The 21,577-nt window shown below is 36.9% G+C and overlaps 1 long non-coding RNA gene across 1 annotated transcript; it reads left to right on the top strand.

The window, feature by feature from the left end:
* The first annotated feature begins 6,317 nt into the window (after window positions 1-6,317).
* LOC141376688 (uncharacterized) lies at window positions 6,318-19,956 on the top strand. The gene is made up of 3 exons (XR_012387420.1): window positions 6,318-6,415; window positions 17,782-17,856; window positions 17,941-19,956. It is a non-coding gene; the product is annotated as an uncharacterized lncRNA (long non-coding RNA).
* Window positions 19,957-21,577: the final 1,621 nt, after the last annotated feature.

Below are 21,577 nucleotides of genomic sequence, written 5' to 3'. Positions count from 1 at the left end.
TATAAAATGGAAATATTGGATATTTACAGAAATGCAATACATCAGATTAAAATAATTATTATTATTAATTCCCCTAATGTTAATTCCTTGAAATCCAAATGTACTGTTTAAATAATTGTTAGTAGCTGTCCTGTATATTAACCAAACACTGAGCCCATGTTGCACTGGATTTAAAAAGAAAAGTGAGCAGAAATTGAAGAATATAAAAGAAAGAAGCCCAGATGCTGAACAGTAATCAAACTGTACAAAACAGCAGAGGCCATAACCGACTTCAGATAAGTTTGATGGACACCTAGCCTTGGAGTGTCTCTGTGATGATGTTCCAAACAGGTTTATAGCACACCTGATGGACTGAAAATAGCCATACAGTGGCCACATTTCTGACAGATGGCTTTACAGAGAAGGAAAAAGCCCTGCCGAATCACCTTTGATTGAAACACAATGAGGGCGGCCCGCTGTTCAGCGTGGTGAAAATTGCGGATCAGCACCTTCTGATCTCCGTTCGCTGCCCTTGCCATGTTCCACCTTTACTTGATGTGCACTTCTCACCTAAGACCCAGGTGATTGGCCCACAGGCAGAAGATATTATAACACACAAGGGAATGACCTCTGGCTGAAGACTCCTGCAGCATTTCATATACTGTTTGGGTTGTCCTAATCTGCAGGGGGGATGCACAGGATAGGAAACAAGACTATAAAACACTTTTCCATTCCATTTCCAAAAGATACACCCGGTGAAATAAATTGCCGGCAAAAGGGTAGAGTAACATATTCATCTATATATGGAAGAGCTAGCGCAGGGACGGGGAGAAAGGAGAATAGAAAGAATGAGAAGAGAGATGACGGTTGCTGGCTGTAAATTGATGCAGAAACATTGCGCATTTGTGTTTCAGCGACGAGTGATGCTGATTTCCTCTCATCTGTCGGCACCTGCTTTTAAAATCTCACTGTTGTTTCCGCCCTCTTAAAATTCATGTGCATTAATACTCTCTGAAATGCAGAGGAAATGTTTTGTTCCTTACCTTTTTTCTCAGGATTGATGTGAGGCATGTGTTCGGTTGATGTGTGTCATCAATCAGGTCAAAATAGTGGCGGGTTTACTGAATGTCCTAGCCTGTAGCCCGGAAGGGTTCGGGTGGTTCGGACGACCAACCCTTTACTCACAAAGGTCCAGATTTTGTCCCATACAAGAGCTGATTTGTCCTCTTTTGGCTGCTATACATTTTCCTAAATACTGAAAATAATCCATCAAAAAATGCTTTAAGACCAAGCGGAATCGTCTGTTGGCTGTTGCTTTGATGTGACTAGCTAAAATATTTTGCGCAAGAAAACATACAATCTGAAGTAAGAACAGTCTTCTTTTGCTACTGTGCACTGTAAAACCCAACAGTCAACTTTATCAACTGAGTGTAGTTAACTCAAAATTTACTGAAAGTTAATTCTACTCGTTTGAAAAATGTTTTGAACTCAGTGTTGAAGGTAATGAATTAATTAAATACCTCATTACTTCAACTTAAATGGAGTAAGATCACAGTACTCATATAGATTTTTATTTATTTATTTTTTACTCAAATGGTTTGTTACCGTTTCCTCAAATGGTTTGAGTTGCCTTAACTTACTGGGTTTTACAGTACTCAGTTGGTTTGACATTTATTGGGTTTTACTGTGCTCAATTTGTTTCATTGACTCAAATGGTTTAAGTTCACAGTACTCACTAGAGTTGGTTTTTGAACTCAAATAGTCAGTTTCCTCAAACGGTTTGAGTTACCCCAACTTTTTGGGTTTTACTGTGCAATGTTTTTAAATAGAAAAAATATATATTTTACAAGTGACTTTTATTCTAAATCTTGGACCTTATTCGTGAAACAAAAAACCATCAATAAAAAGGTTTGATGCACCAAAAGCGGGCCACATTAAAATACATTTAATACATGTTATCCATGAATTTTCAAGTGTAGATTTTTTTTTTTTAACAAGAGAGGCTAGAAAAAATTGTGTAGCTCAACATTATATTGTTATTATTGATTTTTTTTGTTTTGTTCAAATGGAAAGAATATGCTGAACAGGTTGTTACTTGCGGAATAAATGACAATAAGGTTTTAATTTAAAACTTTAACACATTCCTATTTTTTTTCTAATGATAAATGATGTACTTAATTAGTATTTTTTTTATATTTCTTTATTTTTAGGAAATATTTTTGGTACATCAAAAAGTGTGGTTATGACCATCCAACAAGCTAATACAACTAAAATGTCTGTATTTAACAGATGTTATTTTACTGTACGCTTCTGTAATTCAACAGCTGTCATTTTATGCCGGAAAAAAGGAGCAAAATAACGAATTTTTTTACATACACTCTCAGAAAAACAGGTACATGGTACAGGTACAGGTGATACAAATAATGTTCTTTAAGGAACAGTTTTGTAACTTTGTAAAAGTTGTACCTTATATGGTACAGAAAATATTTTTTTTATGACACTGTTCTGTATCTTTTATGGTACAATTAAAATGAAGATACACAAGTGTTCTCATAAAAAAGGTACATCAGTATTGGACAACTCCTTCTTTATTACAATATCTATGAAAATAAATATTACTGTAAAGGCAACAAGATTTTATGAATAATTTCCATATTAAATATGAATCATCATTTAAAAGCATATGTTTAAAGAAACTAATAAACATGAATTATGAAGTTCTATTATACTTTTTTATTTATTTATTGTAAAATAAAAATGTGTATTCACACAAAAATCTACTTTTTAAATTTTTTTTATAAACTAAAACATTCATTTTCTTGTTGGCTCAGTCCCTTTATTAATCCGGGGTCGCCACAGTGGAATGAACAGCCAACTTATCCAGCAAGTTTTTACGCAGCGGATGCCCTTCCAACCGCAACCCATCTCAGGGAAACATCCACACACACACACTAAGGACAATTTAGCCTACCCAATTCGCCTGTACAACATGTCTTTGGACTGTGGGGGAAACCGGTGCACCCGAGGCTCGAACCAGCGACCCAGTGACCTTCTTGCTGTGAGGCGACAGCACTACCTACTGCGTCACTGCTTTACCTCACATAGTTTAATAAATGTTTGATATTTTAACATGAATTTGATGTTTTATATTTAATAAAAAATAAATTGACCCATTTTGGATATAGCAAACAGCCTTTAAATAGTTCTTGAAGGAACACATTTGACACTGTTTATGTACAAAGTGTCTTGTCACTGTACCTTCATGGATCAGATTTGTACCTTTGATGAAGGTACTGTACAATATTGTATCTGCAGGTTTTAAAAACCAAAGTTACATTTTGTTTTTCCATGTTACAAATCATGTCCTTAAATGTGCAAACTGCAATGGTACAAATTTGTTTCTTTGTCTTAAGTTAAACTTCTGTCCCATAAAAAGGTACTGCCCCAGCCCAACAAGGGTTTGTACCTTTTTTTGGTACAAGAATGTACCATTTTTTTTCTGAGGGTGCAGTGAACCTATAAATACTCATTAGCTGACAATGATGTAAGTTAAAAAGATTGTCTAAATTAAAGAAGCACAACATTGTACTTAAATTAATATTTACAATTTATTGTTTATATTTACTATTAGTTAATAAAATATGACAGTAACACTTGTAATGCACACACTCTCAGAAATAAAGGTACACAAGCGGTCACTGGTGTGGTACCTTTTTCAAAAGGTATTCATTTGTACTTTAAGGGTTCAAACTGGTAGTATATATAAGTACCTAAAAATTTTAAGAGGAACACTTTTGTACTTTTTAGGTTCTAATATGCACCCTTGAGGTATTAATTTGGCCCTTTTAGGTACAAATTTGTAACTTTTCAAAAGGTATGACCTCAGTGACAGCTCGCGTACCTTTATTTCTGAGAGTGCAGTATCAACCAGTACATAAAAATATCTAAAATTGATTGTTAGTTTATTTTAACTGAAGTTGATTAAATAAATAATTAAATTATATCTATATAATTATATTATATTATATTATATTATATTATATTATATTATATTATATTATATTATATTATATTATATTATATTATATATTATTTTAAAATGTATTACATTTTTAAAGACTCTAGATCAGTGGTTCTCAAACTGTGGTACGTGTAGTGGTACGCGGGCTTCCTTCTAGTGGTACGCAGAGGAATCCAATATGTCATACTGTACATGCAAAATATATTTAAAAATTTATCACAATTGATTTATATATGAACATGATGACATAGAGTCTATATTTATGTGCTCCAAGCAACATTTCCAGGTTTTGATGAATTGGCTACTATATGTTAATACTTTACATTTAAGCGCAGAAGTTTTTTTATTTTTTATTTTTATTTATTTTTTACTTTTTAAGAACAGTAGTCAACCATTTTTAATTAACTTTTAAAAGCACATGTTAATTAAAACATTGACATTTTATTTGGTTTGTTTGTTTTTACCTATAAGCACAGTGCAGTGTTAATGATCAAACATTTTATAATGTTTAAATTGGTTGACAATAATAAATATTCTTAATAATAGGAATGAATCTGTCTCAATGTTTAACTGTGCAGAGCTGTAGCTGCTTAATAAGGCCTATCTACTACTCTACTATATTTTAATACTGGTCATTATGGTGGTACTTAGAAAGACAATTTTTTTCTGAGGTGGTACTTGATGAAAAAAGTTTGAGAACCAATGCTCTAGATCACAGTGCAGCATGACACAAATTAATTGTGTTTTTTATAACCTGCCATTGTACTTCAAACACTAGGCATTACCAGTTTGCCAGCGTGACAATTGTATTATTATTGTCATCATTATTAAATTTAAATATACAATAGATATTTTTATAGATATTATTATATTTACATATAAAAATGCATGTTAGATGTTCCATGGTATGTGTATTACCCCCACCACACCTCCAAATAATTTTTCAATGAATATGCTTTTGAATAAACCTGAATGGCGTAAATTATTTTACAAGATAATACAAATAATAAATACAGATGAGGCAGGGTGTAAGTGTCCGTTTTAGGGCTGGCCTGCTCCTTAGATCTCTCTTTGTTCATAACTGGCTTTAGTCCCACATTGTCTGGCTGGTGATTGGCAGAGTGTCCAGCAGCGGGGTCTAGAGGGTCCAGCTTTATTGATTTCCTGCTTGTGCTGGCTGCCTGAGCTGTCAGTCAAGTGCTCAGAACAGTAGGATGTCACTGGGCGTGCACTGACAGGCATGCAGCCATGAACGCCAAACAAGCACAACATGAAACTGCGGGGCGACAGCCAGAGCACCAGTGGGCAGAAACGCCCTCTTTCATCTCAAGATATGGAACGGTATCAATCTGAATTAAAATAAGCTTCTGTCTTGTTTTAAACACATCCAATACCAGACAGAATGAATGGATTGTAATGAGTTGTGTGAGAGAGGCTGTCAGGCGTGGCTGTAATATGTTCTGGGCTGATTTCGGTTACATCTGCCAGTGAAGCCAGTGATTAGTTTGAGAGAATAATCCACAGACACTATGACTAATCTGTTCTGAAGAGCATTGAGAAACATTAGACTTCTCGAACCTCACCGTTCCATCTAGATGGTCTTACGGAACAGAAAAGATTCTCTCGTGTGAGAACTATAGCCAAAGAAAGTTCAAGAGTCAAAGTTTTAAAGCTTTAATACTTCTTACAGTCACAAATACAGGTCACTAAAAGGTTTGATAATAAACATTTAGTCTTAAAAACAAACATTCATACTCTCCAAAAATATGTTTGCTTTCTCTATAGGTACTGTTCTGTGTATCTGTACTCATCATTGAATCTTTTTGCATGACCGATCTGATAAAGACTGATTAGATACAAAGACTTTAGCAAAACCACATTCCTTATGATGCAACTAGTCTGCTTGCACATGTTTATTTATCATCACTATTCGAATTATTAGTAGTAATACACTGTGAAACAGTATATGAACAATTAGTCATGATTTGGCTTACACAGAATCTGCAGGCGCAGAAATCCACAGATTTCTGCAGATTTTCAGCCCATCATCGAGTCTATTTATTTAGGCGTGTGTACATGTAAATTTACATTTATTCAGATTTAAATTAATTTCAGTTTAATTACTAATATGAAAACATTCATATGACTTACTTACAATAAAGTTATAAAGTAATTATTTCTGTCGTTTGGTAGATATAGATTGTAATGCCGCACCAACAGAGGGAGCCCTTGCCCGGCTACTGACTCAGCTCCGCTCCCTCTGCAGTCACTTCCTGTTTGTGCTGTATTTAAGCAAGAGCTCAGGCCATGCTTCCTTGCGAAGTGTTGCCGGTTCACCTGCATTACCAAGCGTTAGTCCAAGAGACTTTCATGACTGACTGCCTGTGTATGACCCTGCCTGCCTGCCTTGATCAAGTATGTTATCTGTCTTTGCCCTTTTGCTCTGTTTTGGACTGCTTATTGTTGCCTTGAACTTTTGCCTGCCTTCTCACAACGTCTTCTGGATTTGCCCCTTTTTTTAGTTGATCTGTTTTGAACTGATTGTTGTTGCACTGATCCTTTGCCTGAATTACAAAGACTCCTGGAATTGCCCCTGTGTTTGTTGTTTAGTTTTGCTTGCATGTTGCCGACCCTCAGCTTGTTTACACGATGTCTCTGCTTAAACCCTTTAATAAACTTCTGCATTTGGATTCAGATACTGTCTCAGACTCCCCGTTACATAGATATATTATATGGGAGACTTGCTTGTTTACCAAATAAATAGATCTAATAGGATTTGCATTGTAAACATTAAATAAAAGTTAAAAAATTATTATTTTTTTTATTTAACATATTAAGATTTTAGGTACGATACACAAAATTATTCTAAATAAATAAATTTTTCACAATATTCTGCGCAGAAATAGTGAAATGTCCCCATATTCTGTCTGGTCTTAGTTATGACAGCTTATGTTTTTAGTTCATCGTAGCTTATTAAACTAAGTGTGAAATTAGTCTGCAGATAAGAAAACATTCCCAGAAACAATTGATAAAAATAATTAAAATTTAATTGAATTATAGTTTACAATAACAAAATAAACAAATACTGACCGAGAAAAGAGTTAAACTGTAATAAACCGTGTATAGATGTTTTTTTGTTTAGACATTTTTGTTTTACTGATCTGAAAAAGCACAAGATTTTGAAAAAGAATGGGAGAAAAAAAGGGTTGTGGCTTCAAACCAGAGAAAATGTAGGCCCCAGGGCTAAAACGAGGTTCATTCTTTCATTAATTTTCCTTTTTTACTTTTGACCTTTTTGAATTTTGACTTCATTGTATATTATTTGGGAGACCTGCCTTGTTTATCAAATAAATAGATCTAATAGGATTTGCATTGTAAACATTAAATAAAAGTTAAAAATGTATATATATTTTTTTTATTTACCATATTAAGATTTTAGTTACGATGCACCCAAAATCATTCCAAATAAATACATTTTCCATTCTGCGCAGAAATAGTGAAAAATGTCCTCAGATTCTGTCTGGTCTTGGTCATGACAGCTTATGTTTTTAGTTCATTGTAACTTATTAAATTAGCATGAAATTAGTCTGCAGATAAGGAAACATTCTTAGAAACAATTGATTAAATTAATTGAAATTTAACTTAGTTATTGCTTACAATAACAAAATAAACAAATACTGACCTAGAAAACTGTTAAACTTTAATAAAAAGTGTATAGATGTTTTTGTGTTTAGATATTTTTGTTTTATTGATCTGAAAGAACACAAGTTGTGGAAAAAGTATGGGAGAAAAAAAAAATAGTTGTGGCTTCATAACCAGAGAAAATGTAGGTCCCATGGCTAAAAACAAGGTTCATTCTTTCATTCATTTTTCTTTGAGTTCATTTGTATTTTATAGAGCTAATAGGATTTGCTTTGTAAACATTAAATAAAAGTTACAAATGTATTTTTTTACTTAACATATTAAGTTTTTAGTTATGATACACCCAAAATCATTTTGCATAAATCCGCAGATTTTTCACAATATTTTGTGCAAAAATGTCAAAAATTGTCTGCAGATTCTGTCTGGCCCTGGTCATAACAGCATTTTTTTTTTTTTAGTTCATTGTAACTTAAACAAAGTTAATCATGTTCTAACCTAATTTTATAAGTTATGCAAGTAATTTTAAGTCAGTTTAACATAATACACGTTCAAATGACTCATAAGGTTAATTTGATTAAGTTAAAAAAAAGTAAGGCAACCAGGATTTTTTGCAGTAAACAACAATTTTTTTTAAGAATGTTTATTTGTCTATTTAATTAATTTATATGCGTTTCAAATTTCAGAAAATGCTATAACATTTACTTGTTTTTTATTTCTTAATCTTCTTCTGGCATATTAATATTAGAAGAGACTTTAAGATACTTTTACGACATCTTTCCCTTAAAAACACATTTCCTCTCAAGTACCCATAGTCGGACATTACATTTGTGAGATGACAGAACCCAGTCTCAGCAGAATAACACATGCTCGCGCATCAAGCTGTCTGCAGAGAAAACATGTACACCTCCAGGATTCTGACAGGCTGGAAGAGGAGCCATTACCATAGCATGCTTAATTGAGCATTTTACCTTCCCATCTATAGCGTGTGTGTTTGTGCAGTCTGTGACTATCTGAAATGTGTAATTGTGCTCTGCTGACGACTGTGCTTTTTCACTTTCACTAGACCATCAGCATCTGAATGTAGATTATTCTGTTACAAAGACACATTTTACGATGGTTTGACCATGAAATCGTCCTCTCTGACACCTGTGTTATTTTCTGTTAAGTTTGAAAAAGGTTTTATAGTCTGGCTGGGCTGTAGCGTGAAATTAGTCTGCGGATAAGAAAACATTCTCAGAAACAATTGATTAAATGAATTGAAAATCTTATTTAATTATTGTTTACAATAACGAAGTAGGTGTCACTGTGGCACCTCATAGCAAGAAGGTCGCTGGTTCGAGCCTTGTGCTGGATCAGTTGGCATTTCTGTGTGGAGTTTGCATGGGTTTTCTCCGGGTGTTCTGTTTTCCCCAACAGTCCAAAGACATGTGGCATATAGAAGAATTGGGTAAGCTAAAGCTAAACAAATACTGACCGAGAAAAGAGTTAAACTGTAATAAACCATGTATTGATGTTTTTGTGTTTAGATACTTTTGTTTTATAGATCTAAAAGAACACAAGTTGTGGAAAAGTACAGAGAAAGAAAAGGGTTGTGGCTGTATAACCAGAAGGTTATACAGTATGTGGGTCCCATGGCCAAAGTAAGGTAATTAAAGAAATTTTTGTTAGTTTTTATTTTTATTACTATTTTTAAATTTTCTATGGATTTCATTTTTTATTTTTTATTTTTATTTTCATTTTTCCAGTTTTTTAATTAATTTCAGTTTTGATAATTACAACATAGCAGAGTTAAGAAAACACAATCAATATTAAACAGTTTACAGTAACTCTTGAACCAACTATGGTTTAAACAAACACTGAACCCAAAAACATACAAATCCTTATAACTTTTACTTATAAAAGTAAAAAATATTCCCTGCTGAAAAATCCAGCTTAAACCAGACTAGGCTGGTTGGCTGGTTTTAGCTGGTCGACCAGCGTGGTTTTAGAGGGGTTTTGGCCATTTCCAGGCTGGTTCGAGCCATTTCCAGCCTGGTCTTAGCGAGTCAGGCTGGAAAATGACCAGCCAAATCCAGCTAAAACCAGCTTGACCAGCCTGGTTTAAGCTGGATATGGCTGGCTTTGGCTGGACTCCCAGCTTGGCTGGTCAAGCTGGTTTTAGCTGGTCAACTCCCAGCCTGACCAGCTAAAACCAGGCTGGAAATGGCTGGAAACCAGCCTGGAATTGGCCAAAACCCCTCTAAAACCAGCCTGGTTGACCAGCTAAAACCAGCTAAGCAGCCTAGGCTGGTTTAAGCTGGATTTTTCAGCAGGATTTGTATATAAACTTGACTAATCTGCTTCAAGGTTTCACCTGATGTGCAAAAAGCTCCATCACAGATATTTTCTTAATAGCCACAATAAGTTTTATACATGTATACAGCTGAAGTCAGAATTATAGCCCCCTTGAATTATTAGTCTTCCTGTTTATTTCTTTCCCCAATTTCTGTTTAATGAAGAAGACTTTTTTTCAACACAGTTTTAAACATAATAGTTTTAATAACTAGTTCAAGTTCATTTATTTATAGAGCACATTTAAAAGCAGTCACAAGACTGACCAAAGTGCTGTACATAAGACAAGGTAAAAATAAAAAGACAGAATATAAGAACACTGAAATAAGGCAAGAGAAACGTCTGTAAGAATCTAAGGACTACTAAAATAACCTTAAAAAGCCAAGCTAAAAAGGTGTGTTTTAAGAAAAGATTTAAAAATAGATAATGATGGAGCCATTCTAATTTCAAGGGGCAATAATAAAATAAGGGGCAAATAATTCTGACTTCAACTTTATATGGACAACTTATTTTTGGCACAAGTAACTTGGAGACAAAAGCAAAAATGCAATAGCAGTTCCATTTGCAAGTTGACGATTAAAATTTTGCACTGTTCCCTTCAAAGAACCTACTGGTGCATGAACACTGGTGCATGAGCTTGAACAAGACTGATCAAGTGATTGTATGAAGAAGATACAGGACAGGAGCGGTTATGACACTGCTCCTTTAAATGAGGTGCAAGAACAAATAAGCTGGGCGTGGAGCAATCATTGACACTCAGTACATTTTTTTTGTAGCTGGTATTTTATTAAATACCATTGTTTTTTTTCTGCGTTACTAATTTACAGCCTAAAGTTAATTACAAATGCACTTATAAATTTAGGTTTATTTGTGTTAATGTATAAATGTTAGCGTTCTTTTTGTGTGTGTGTGTGTGTTTTTTTTTTTTTTTTCTCGACATGGTTTAACTTAACTGCCAAAAAGATACTTTGAGACATATTGTGAGGATGTAAGGCAATATAGCTATATTGGTAATTTGGTGAAATCACAGTGAGCTGGCTGCAAACTGAAAACTTCAATGCTGCCAACTAGAGCAATCTAATTGAAGTAACAGAACAGATTTTAATAGCCATACATGGACAAGACAGAAACCCGTTCATGCAACAAGGAAGAATCTTGTTGAGTTGAAGTGTTTTACTGACACTGAGAAAAAAATTTATAAGTTTAATCGGATAAACACAACATAAATGTTAGAATTCAATTAGCTGCAAAGAAGTTACATAGACCTATTCAAATCCTGTTGAAATTACAAGTTTATATTGTGTTCATAAAACACATTTTGGTCCCACTTTAAGTGTCTATGCGTGAAAAAAATAAATACAATGTACTTACTGTGTTTATAATGTATTTGAGAACACTTGTGGTGCTTTTGAGTTGGGATTGAGGTTGGGTTATGGACAGGTTTGGTGGTATGGGTATGTTTAAGGGTGGTAAAGGTGTAAGGGATGGTCAGCAGTGTATTTACAAATGTTATTACAAAAGTTAATTATAGATGTAATTACATAATGTATTTAATCAAGCCTAATTACACAGTAAATACATGTATTTACACAATAAGTATATTGTAACAAACTATTAGTTCCTGTGTAAGTACATATAAGTTAAGGTCACAATATAAAGTGGAACCCACATTTTAAGCAGTTGTAATGGAGAGAAGATTTTAGAGAGGAACACATTTCTAAACATAACAGTTTTAATAACCCATCTCTAATAACTGATTTATTTTACATTGGCCCTGATGACAGTAAATAATATTTGACTAGATATTTAAAAGACACTTCTATACAGCTTAAACTGACATTTAAAGGCTTAACTAGGTTAAATAGGTTAACTTGGAAGGTTAGGGTAATTAGGCAAGTTATTGTATAGTGATGGTTTGTTCTGTAGACTATTGAAAAAATTTGCTTAAATGAGCTAAAAACTTCGACCTTAATGTTTTTCAAACTGCATTTAATTTAGCTGAAATAAAACAAATAAGACTTTCCCCAATAGAAAAAATATTATCAGCCATACTGTTAAAATTCCTTTGCTCTCTTAAACATAATTTGTAAAATATATAAAAAAAAAGGGGGGACTAATAATTCTGACTTCAACTGTATACTTTTTTTTTAATTATTCAGAATTTTCTTTTTTTTCCTTTTCCCCTATTACATTTGACTTAAGTAACACATTAATTAAAATAATATTACTAATACTTATGATTTAAAATTAAATAGCAGTTCCAAACAAGTTTTGGCTGATACAATATAATGCACATAAATGGTAGAGCCGCCAAAATTGTTAAACAGTAAGTTGAATGCTGCAATTTATTTTGCTCTTTATTTATAATGATATGCAGTGTGTGCTGCCATGCTTGTGTGCCATGAGCACAGTTAACAGCTGACTGTATTTCCCTTTGGTGAGAGACCTTATTAACGCATAATAAAATGTGCTTGGGTTATTTTTATTTGGTATTTCTTAGCATGGTTTTCACACAGCATTTGTATTTTTTACCTGTCAAGTCAACTCTTACTCTGCTTGTGAAAGCAGCTGGACTTTACATGCTCGAGGCTGCGCGCTGCCTTCACACTGCCAGTAAACTGCTTACATTTTGCCGCTATCTGCATTCATCTCATTGAAAATAATCTAAATGCAACTGCCGTATCCTGAAACAGCTTTAAGAAAAATATATAGGACACTTCCTGAAGCTCTTTCACAATGAATTATAACTCTGATTATAACTCAGCCTTTTTCAATATGTATATACATGTTCATAACACATTATGCACTTAAGTATCAGTTAGTCATTAACTGATAAATCTGTCAAGTAATTGACAGGAAGGCCTTTTCTGAATATCAAAAAAATCTGAATATATTTTAGAAGCACATCAGAGGTAACAGGAGCCTAAAATGATATATATATATATATATATATATATATATATATATATATATATATATATATATATATATATATATATATATATATATATATATATATATATATATATATATATATATATATATATTTAAACATAGGAGTGGCTTATAGTGCAAATATGTATCACTGGTGTTAATTTGCCTGTTCTGAATACCCAGAGGTGGTTGGACTCCCAAGTGAAATCCCTACCGTCAGTCAAAGATATAATGTCACTGTGACTGACAGAAAGAGAACTGAGTTCTTACAAAAATGGAAATGTTGTTTTCTAAACAGTACTACGTCACTGATTTAGATTTTTTCATGAAACCGAAGACAATTTTAGACTGGATTTTTCTAGAATAGCTGCTGTTTCGAGCTGTGCATCTATGGATTTGCTCTTCACTCTTTGGACTTTCAGCAGTGAAAATTAAACCACACTGAACTGAATTAAGCTGAACTTAAACTCTGAAAACTGGACTGACACACTTTTTCAATTTACTATAATCTTTTATGTTAAGCTGCTTTGACACAATTTACAATGTAAAAGTGCTGTAGAAATACAAATTAAATTAATTGAATCGTTTCTTTTCCTTATGTAATGTATTATAATGTAATGTGTATTTATATAGCGCATTTATTGTGTATGGCCATACACCCAAAGCGCTTCACAATCATGAGGGGGGTCTCTCCACACCACCACCAGTGTGCAGCATCCACTTGGATGATGCGACTGCAGCCGCAGGACAACGGCGCCAGTGCGCTCACTACACACCAGCTATTGGTGGAGTGGAGAGACAGTGATAGAGCCAATTCGGTGGAAGGTGGTGATAGGGAGGCCATGATGGTATGGGCCGATAGAGGGACTTTGGCCAGGACACCGGAGTTACACCCCTGCTCTTTCACGAGAAGTGCCATGGGATTTTTAATGACCACAGAGAGTCAGCACCTCATCCGAAAGACAGCACCCACTGACAGTGTAGTGTCCCCTTCACTTTTACTGGGGCATTAGGACTCACATAGACCACAGGTTGAGCGCCCCCTGCTGGCCTTACTAACACCTCTTCCAACAGCAACCTAGTGTTCCCTAGTGGTCTCCCATCCAGGTACAAACCAGGCTCAGCCCTGCTTAGCTTCAGTGAGTAACCGTTCTTGCGCTGCAGGGTGATATGGCTGTGCACCCTTTATAGAAAACGGCGTTGATTTTGTAAATGCTCTGGACACACACAATCAAATGATACAAGGCTGGAACGAAACCATGGTGAGCTAATAGAATTAGCATTTTAGGTAACCTTACTTTGATTTGCAGTAAACTAAATTTTTAATCTGTGGATGTAGCATTTACAAAAATATATTGCTATGGCTATTTTCTTGAAACATATGCAAGGGAGTTGTGAGGATGGACAAATGCTCATGTTGACATTTCTACAGCATATCTTGCTACAATGTTGTCAGACTATGCTTTTCATTTCCACAAAAAAATAAAAAATAAAAAAATCTTGTGGCATTTTACAAATCCAGCTCATACTGCAATCACTCTAATCCTCACTTGAGGACTTGCAATCTCTGTCCATCCAGCAGTCTGACTTTCTCTGTCTCTACAGATATTTGGACACAAGCGTTTCCCCTCTTTGCTCGGCAGTGAGCTCGCAGACTGAATTCATTGAATGGTTTCAAGCCAGTATTTTGGGGGCTCTGGCACTAAACTATGGCATCTGGGCTAACCTGCTACTTCACTTGTAATTCTTGCTGGCTCTAAAGTGATGTAAATTTTTTTGTCAATATGCATAAACTGCAAATTGAAACCTATTTGTTTTGATATCTTTGTCTATTTCAGATATATGAGTTAAAAGAATTACCCCCATAATTATGCTTTATTCCCGCTTGAAGGACATTAAAACAAAATGTATGGTGGACAACCCCTTAATGCTGAGAAATAGTAACTCTGATCTTTTTTTGTAAATAATATTGTTAATAATTAAAATAATAGATAGCCTAATATAAATATACATTTGACCACCCCTATAACGGTACACACTATTGTGAATGCATAATCAGTCTATTCTAGAAAAAAATTCATTCAACATTCTAAACCTGGCAGATCTAGAGCACCGATAGACATCGGAAGTGTTCACAAGCCTTTTTTATTTCTCATAAAATAAGTGTGTGTCTAAAGCCTATAATTAACGTCAGAGGTTGTATTGTGAGTTTGTATAGTTGGCCTACAACAGTGGTCACCAAACTTGTTCCTGGAGGGCCGGTGTCCCGCAGATTTTAGCTCCAACCCTGATCAAACACACCTGAACAAGGTAATCAAGGTGTAACTAGGTATACTTGAAACACCCAGGCAGGTGTGTTGAAGCAAGTTGGAGCTAAACCCTGCAGGAACACTGGCCCTCCAGGCCCGAGATTGATGACCCCTGGCCTACAATAACAACTAAAAGTGGTAATCAGAGGACACTGTAGGTCAGAAAAGCATGTCTCAAAAGCATAGCATATTAAAAAAAATCTTTGGGGTATGGATCAGAAGCAGAGCACACGTGTTGAATTGCTGTTTGAACTGCAATTCAAAGCTGCTTTATTTATTCAACATAACAAGACATCAGTTAAACAAACTTTTGCAGATGGAGACCAAGCCTCCTCCTCAGTCAATCAGAGGAGGAGAATTTAAAAACCAATAATTAGGCAGCAACAGTTCAGAGAAAGAGCTTAAATCCCCAACAGAAAGCCATGTTTCAGTTATGAATAACAGATCCAGATCACAAGAGAAGTAGTCATTGATGATAAAAGTCTTATTTACCATTAATAAGCCCCTCTTGAGCTGCGGCAACATTTCGGCAGGTTTCTTTAGTTGCTTTGCCCACATTCAAGGATGTTCCAGACACACTTCAGGAATCGTAGTTGGTAAAGCCGTTGCAGAGGTTGACACAGGAATAATCCATTTGTGCACCAGTTTCATTGAATGACATTGGATGAAGCAGTACTTTTCAAAACCCTCAGCAAAATGCCACAGTGAAGGTTGAGGCTCCCCATGGACTACGAGGAAATGTTTTAGCTGCACAACATCTCCTGCACTTTTTTACAGGTAGGGAACCGGGCGACTGGCATAGGTAGACCAGTATGGATATTAGTAAAGGAGGTGGATCATGATGTGACTCATTTGACTCAACTTGCTTCGTAGAACAGTTTGTTTGAGACAACCTCCAGGTTTAAAAGTGATAAACGATCATAGCTGCTGAAGAAACATATGTCATATAATACATATGCCAGTGAAGTCTGCGGATTCATTTAGTTTTGGTGACCCCTGATAAATCAGGGACTTAGCCAAAGGAAAATAAATACATGGATAAATGGAATTATCTCTGAGCTTTAGTGACTATCCTTTAGTGAGACTTGAAAAATGCTCATGCATTAAAGAGCCCTTTATAAAATAATGACTGAAAATACAACAAAAACAGCCCAAAATGTCAGACTAAAAATCTAATTTTGAACGTAAAAAGAAAGTTACTTTGTTTTTACCGGGCTTTCAAGAGTTCACACTTAGCTGATAATCAACAAAGCATAATAGGCATACTGTCCCGGGAGAGAGCCCTGAGGTCGTAACATACTCCAGCCTGGGGCTCCCTCTCGTTAGAAGGGTGAGAGGGGAGGTCAAGCTCAGGTAGGTCTCGAGAACTCCCCTGCTTGTCGCCTTGTGAAAAGTGTAAACTAAGGTTGTCTTGGGTGATAATTTGGTTTAGTCGATTAGCTATGGTTTATGTTTTTGGACTGTGGGTGGAACCCGGGGGAAAGCTTCAAGACGAAAATAACTGGAGTGAAAAACTTGATTATTTCTAATGCTTCCTTAATCATTTAAAAGAGCAGATTACAGAGCTAATGAGGAGCCAGCCGTGTTGATCATAAGCATGTGATCCTCTCGAAATTATAAATAAACCACACAAAGAATGGCATAGTTATGATATGTGCAAGTTAGATTACCCCACACCATGCAAAACCCATTTAATATCTATTCAAAATCTGCCATTTTTAAATTTGTACAAGGACAAATATTTCCAACCCAGGCTCATTGTGGAAACGTAGTCCCGTGGACGTTTCTGGAGACTGCGGAATACAACCTGGCGGGTACGTATGGCTGCAGTTTTTGTTTTTGTGAATCCGCGAGAGGCCGCTGTTGTGCGCTTTTTCGATTTTTTTTTTTTTTTTTTTTTTTTTTTTTTTTTTTTTTTTTTATTGACTGTGCGACCGGCCGACCCGCCCTCCTCCTTCCCTGTACCCAACCAATCTTACCGATCGACCCACCCGCCCGCTTGCTTCCCTAAACCCGAGCAACAGTTTACAAAAGCCGTCCAAAAAAAATAAAAGCCCTGATTTTTTTTTTTTTTTTTTTTACCGCGTTTTCGGATTTCACCGCGTTCTCACCCTGTTACGAAACTCGTTCACTTAATTTTTGGGATTCTGTTTTTGTCTTACCTGATTGCTGGAACCGCTCTTTCCCGGACTCGAAACCGGTCGCCGTGGTCAACTCCTCTTTGCATCTCGAGCCTGCCGACGTACACAGTGAGCTGAGTAGACAAACGGGTTGCAGCAGGGAAGCCCTCCACAAGGAGGTAAGCGGTCGGCCGGCAAGCGAAAGGGAACGGCGTCACACCGCCCCGCAGCGTTCGCTTGAAAAAAATAAACGCGGCCGTACGTACCTCCCGGGACGTATTCCGCTGTCTCCAGAAATGTCCGCGGGACTACATTTTAAGAATGAGCTTGGGTTGAATATTTCAAATAGCCATGATACATAAATTCATAAGCAGTATTGAAGGTTTAAGAACCATCCCTTTGTTTTTCTTGAAATATTTCAGCAAGTTTTGTTCCCTCCGTTTAGAGAGGAAAAGTGATGGATGGCACTGAGAGAGATTGGATGCATGAGATGGGCGAGGTGCTGGACTCCATGACCACTGTAAGTGGAGAGAGAGATCTGTTTGACAAACGCTGTGCCCTGTACACGCTGTGTAAAAGCTGTCTGACATACCACTGTTGACAGGTTTGGCAGAAGAGCGGCGTTGGTGCCCAGAAATGGAATTTCAGTGAATTTTGATGACTCAAAGTTCACTTTCCCAAGACAAATATACTTGAGGGGCGAGACCTCCCTTGGTACAACACCTCTTTTGACTTCATCTGCTATATTTTTGGTTTGATGGATAACATGTGTCTTTTGTTCACTTTCTGTGCATGCACTGCACCATCAGTGTTTACATGAAGCGGTAGTATTAGCAAAACAAATCTAATCATATTACACAGGGAAGAGTGTATCTTTGCTGACAGATATTTAATTACACACTCCGTAGTGCTTTTGTCATTTAAAATAGGTGTTATCTCTCTGCTGAGCTGCTGTACAATGTCAGAGGTCTTTACAAGTGAGTGAAAATGTCCTCTGCTTTATTCAGCAAAAGATTTAATATAAATTTATCTTCCCTCAAAAAAGAAGGCATTTCCATTACAGGATAAAATCCATATTGAGTCTCAAGTCTGACACTCACGAGACATCCCTCGAGTTAGGCTGACCTGAGAGAATGTGTGAAGTGCAAGCGAATCGATTAAAACATTTGTGTGTGTCATAATCGTAACTGTTGGCTTAGAGATATCAATGTCATCCCGTTGCCACGTGGGGAATTTAAGACATCTTTTCCTGTGAATTTATTCTGACATGGAGGTGACACCGCCATATATAAAGCTTCTATTAATAAATTTCCGACAGCCAAACATACTCCTCAGGGGTTTACTTGGCTTTTTTTTAAGATGCAAGGTTGTTGTAATGCATGTGTTGCTAAAATTATTTTTAAAGATGTTTATTTGTAGGCAACAGTATGTAGAAAACTGTCCAAACCTTCATCTGAAGGACCACCCTTTCTAAGGCAGTAAATCCAAAGGCGTTTGGCTGCTGATGGAGTTCTGGGGGACGGCAGCGATTGCACCTCACTTTATGAGTGATTTAGGACGAGCTTTTCCCTCAATGTTTTAGTCATTACTCTTAATCACACACTTCAGCCATTCCGTCCGCTTCCGTCGCCCATTTCCTCTGTCTTCAGGCTGACATTGACGGATCACAGACTCCCGCTGCATCTCCTCTGAGCCAGACAAGAATATTATCACTGCATTTTTTTTCCCTTCCATCGAAAAGAAAACCCTGCAGACTTTCTGTTTTTGTTTATTTATTTATTACTTATTTTTTTCTGCCATTGCAGTTGAATTTAAAGCAATTGAAAATCAACTGCGGCAAGCACAAAATGCAGCAGAAGTTTGTACATCAACTGTCGCATGCCACATGAATGTAAACTGTTCTCTAGCTCATGATAAGGATTTTCCGCTCAGCGGAAAATCGCAATTAATCCTCAAGTACTGCTCATGGAAATCCTAGCGAATGTCAAGAAACATTAAGGCTTCTTCGCCAAAAATGAATTCCAATATATTCTGCAAGGAGCAAATGTCATACAGCCATCATTACAGGGCTAAAGAGTCGGCAGTATTCCGAGATCATACACAGATCTGTTATCACACTTGAGGGGTAGACATGTAGGTGACACACAGTTCATGCGACAGAGCCCTCGGGGACAGACTGGCTTTCCGCTGAGCGTTTGACACCTTTTCCATATGCAAGCGCAGGGCCAGGCTGAAGCTGGATGGATCTGCATTATTAGGCTGGAAATGGGGGTCAGTGTGTTTGACACAAGTGCGTCTCCTCTTGCTAACAGCTGGCCTTGACTACATTACCCACATCAATCCACACGCTGCCACAGTCGAGATCAAGGGCTGCTAGATTCTGATATCCTGAGAGGCAGAGAACATTTGCTGTTTTAGATTCACTGTTTCTCATTGCCAAACGGATACGGCTGGGAATCTGGTGCTCTTTCGAGTTTTCTGTCATACAAAAATAAACAATAAACTGTATTTTGGACTCTAGGCACAGCATCGAAAAGAGTATATTTACAAGCGTATGGTTTGTTTTACTTAAAAATGTAATGGATTGAATCATTGTTGAATAAACGAATGAATAGCACTATAATCATTTATGCTGAATTTATTTTCTTGGCATATATATATGAGCAACAAAAAAAAAAGACCTTCGGTTGGATAGGTTTTTACTACAATTTTTATGTGTGATGTTTATCATATACACTCACCGGCCACTTTATTAGGTACACCCTTCTAGTACACACTTTCAAGTGTTTTGTGGACTTGGAGAAGGCATTCGATCGTGTCCTTTGTGGCATTCTGTGGAGGGTGCTCGGGTAGTATGGGGTCAGAGGCGATCTGTTAAGAGTCTGGTTTGCATTGTTGCATGTTGGACTCCAGCAGGACTACCCCTTGTCACCAATTCTATTCATAATTTAACCACAGGGTTTCATCTCCGTTATTCGCAGACGATGTTGTTCTGTTGGCTTCATTGAACATGGACCTTCAGCATGCACTGGGATAGTTTGCTGCTGAGTGTGAAGCGGCTGGGATGAGAATCAACACCTCCAAGTCCGAGGCCATGGTGCTCCACCGGAAAAAGGTGGTTTGCCATCTCCAGGTTGGAGGAAAGTCCATACCACAGGTGGAGGAGTTTAAGTATCTCGGGGTTTTGTTTACGAGTGAGGGAAGGATGGAACGTGAGATTGACAGGCGGATTGGTGCAGCAGCAGTATTGTAGTCGATGTATCGGTCCATTGTGTTGAAGAAGGAGCTGAGCCGAAAGGCAAAGCTCTCGATTTACCGGTCAATCTTTGTTTCTACTCTCACCTATGGGTATGGGCTTTGGGTCATGACCGAAAGGACAAGATCTCGGATACAAGCGGCCGAAATGAGTTTCCTTCGAAGGGTGGTAGGGCACACTTATGGATAGGGTGAGGAGCTTTGACACCCGGGAGGAGCTCGGAGTAGAAGTCAGCTGAAGTGGCTCGGACATCTGTTTCGGATGCCTCCTGGACGCTTACCTAGGGAGGTGTTCCAGGCATGTCCCACCTGGCGAAGGGCCTCGGGGAAGACCCAGGACATGCTAGAGGGACTGTGTCTCTCGGCTGGCCTGGGAAAGCCTTGGGACTCCCGGAGGAGCTGAAGGAACTGTCTGGGGAGAGGGAAGTCGGGGTTCTCTCCTAAGACTGCTGCCCCCGCAACCCAGCCCCGGAAAAGCGGCAGAAGATGGATGAATGAATGAATGAATGAATGAATGAATGAATGAACCTTTCTAGCACCGGGTCGGCCCCTCTTTTGCGTTCAGAACTGCCTTTATCCCTTCAAGGCATAAATTCAAAGAGGTACTGGATATATTCCTGGGAGTCTGGCAACAACAACCATGCCACATATACAGTCACTTAACTTAAATTTCTTTTACATTCTGATGCTTTGTTTAAACTGCAGCCGATCATCTTGACCTGCATCCCAATCCGCATACTATGCGTCCTAAGTAGTATTTGAAAATACAATTAATACGTCCCAAACTATAGTGTGTTGAAAAGAATATGGCAGAGGTTCCCGGATGGTTTGCTATTTCCAATAAAAAATTGAAGTGTAGAACCGTCCATACTTTAGCCACTGATATTGCCCACAATGCATTGTGCTTTGGACTTAAATGCGATTAGAATTAAAAACGCATGTAAAAAGTGTAAACGAACTACAAACATGATGGACGAGCAAGACCA

Source organism: Danio rerio, chromosome 11 (assembly GCF_049306965.1).
Source record: "Danio rerio strain Tuebingen ecotype United States chromosome 11, GRCz12tu, whole genome shotgun sequence".
Lineage (NCBI taxonomy): Eukaryota > Metazoa > Chordata > Actinopteri > Cypriniformes > Danionidae > Danio > Danio rerio.
The sequence above is the reverse complement of the archived record's forward strand: the minus strand, read 5'-3'. Positions and strand labels throughout refer to the sequence as shown.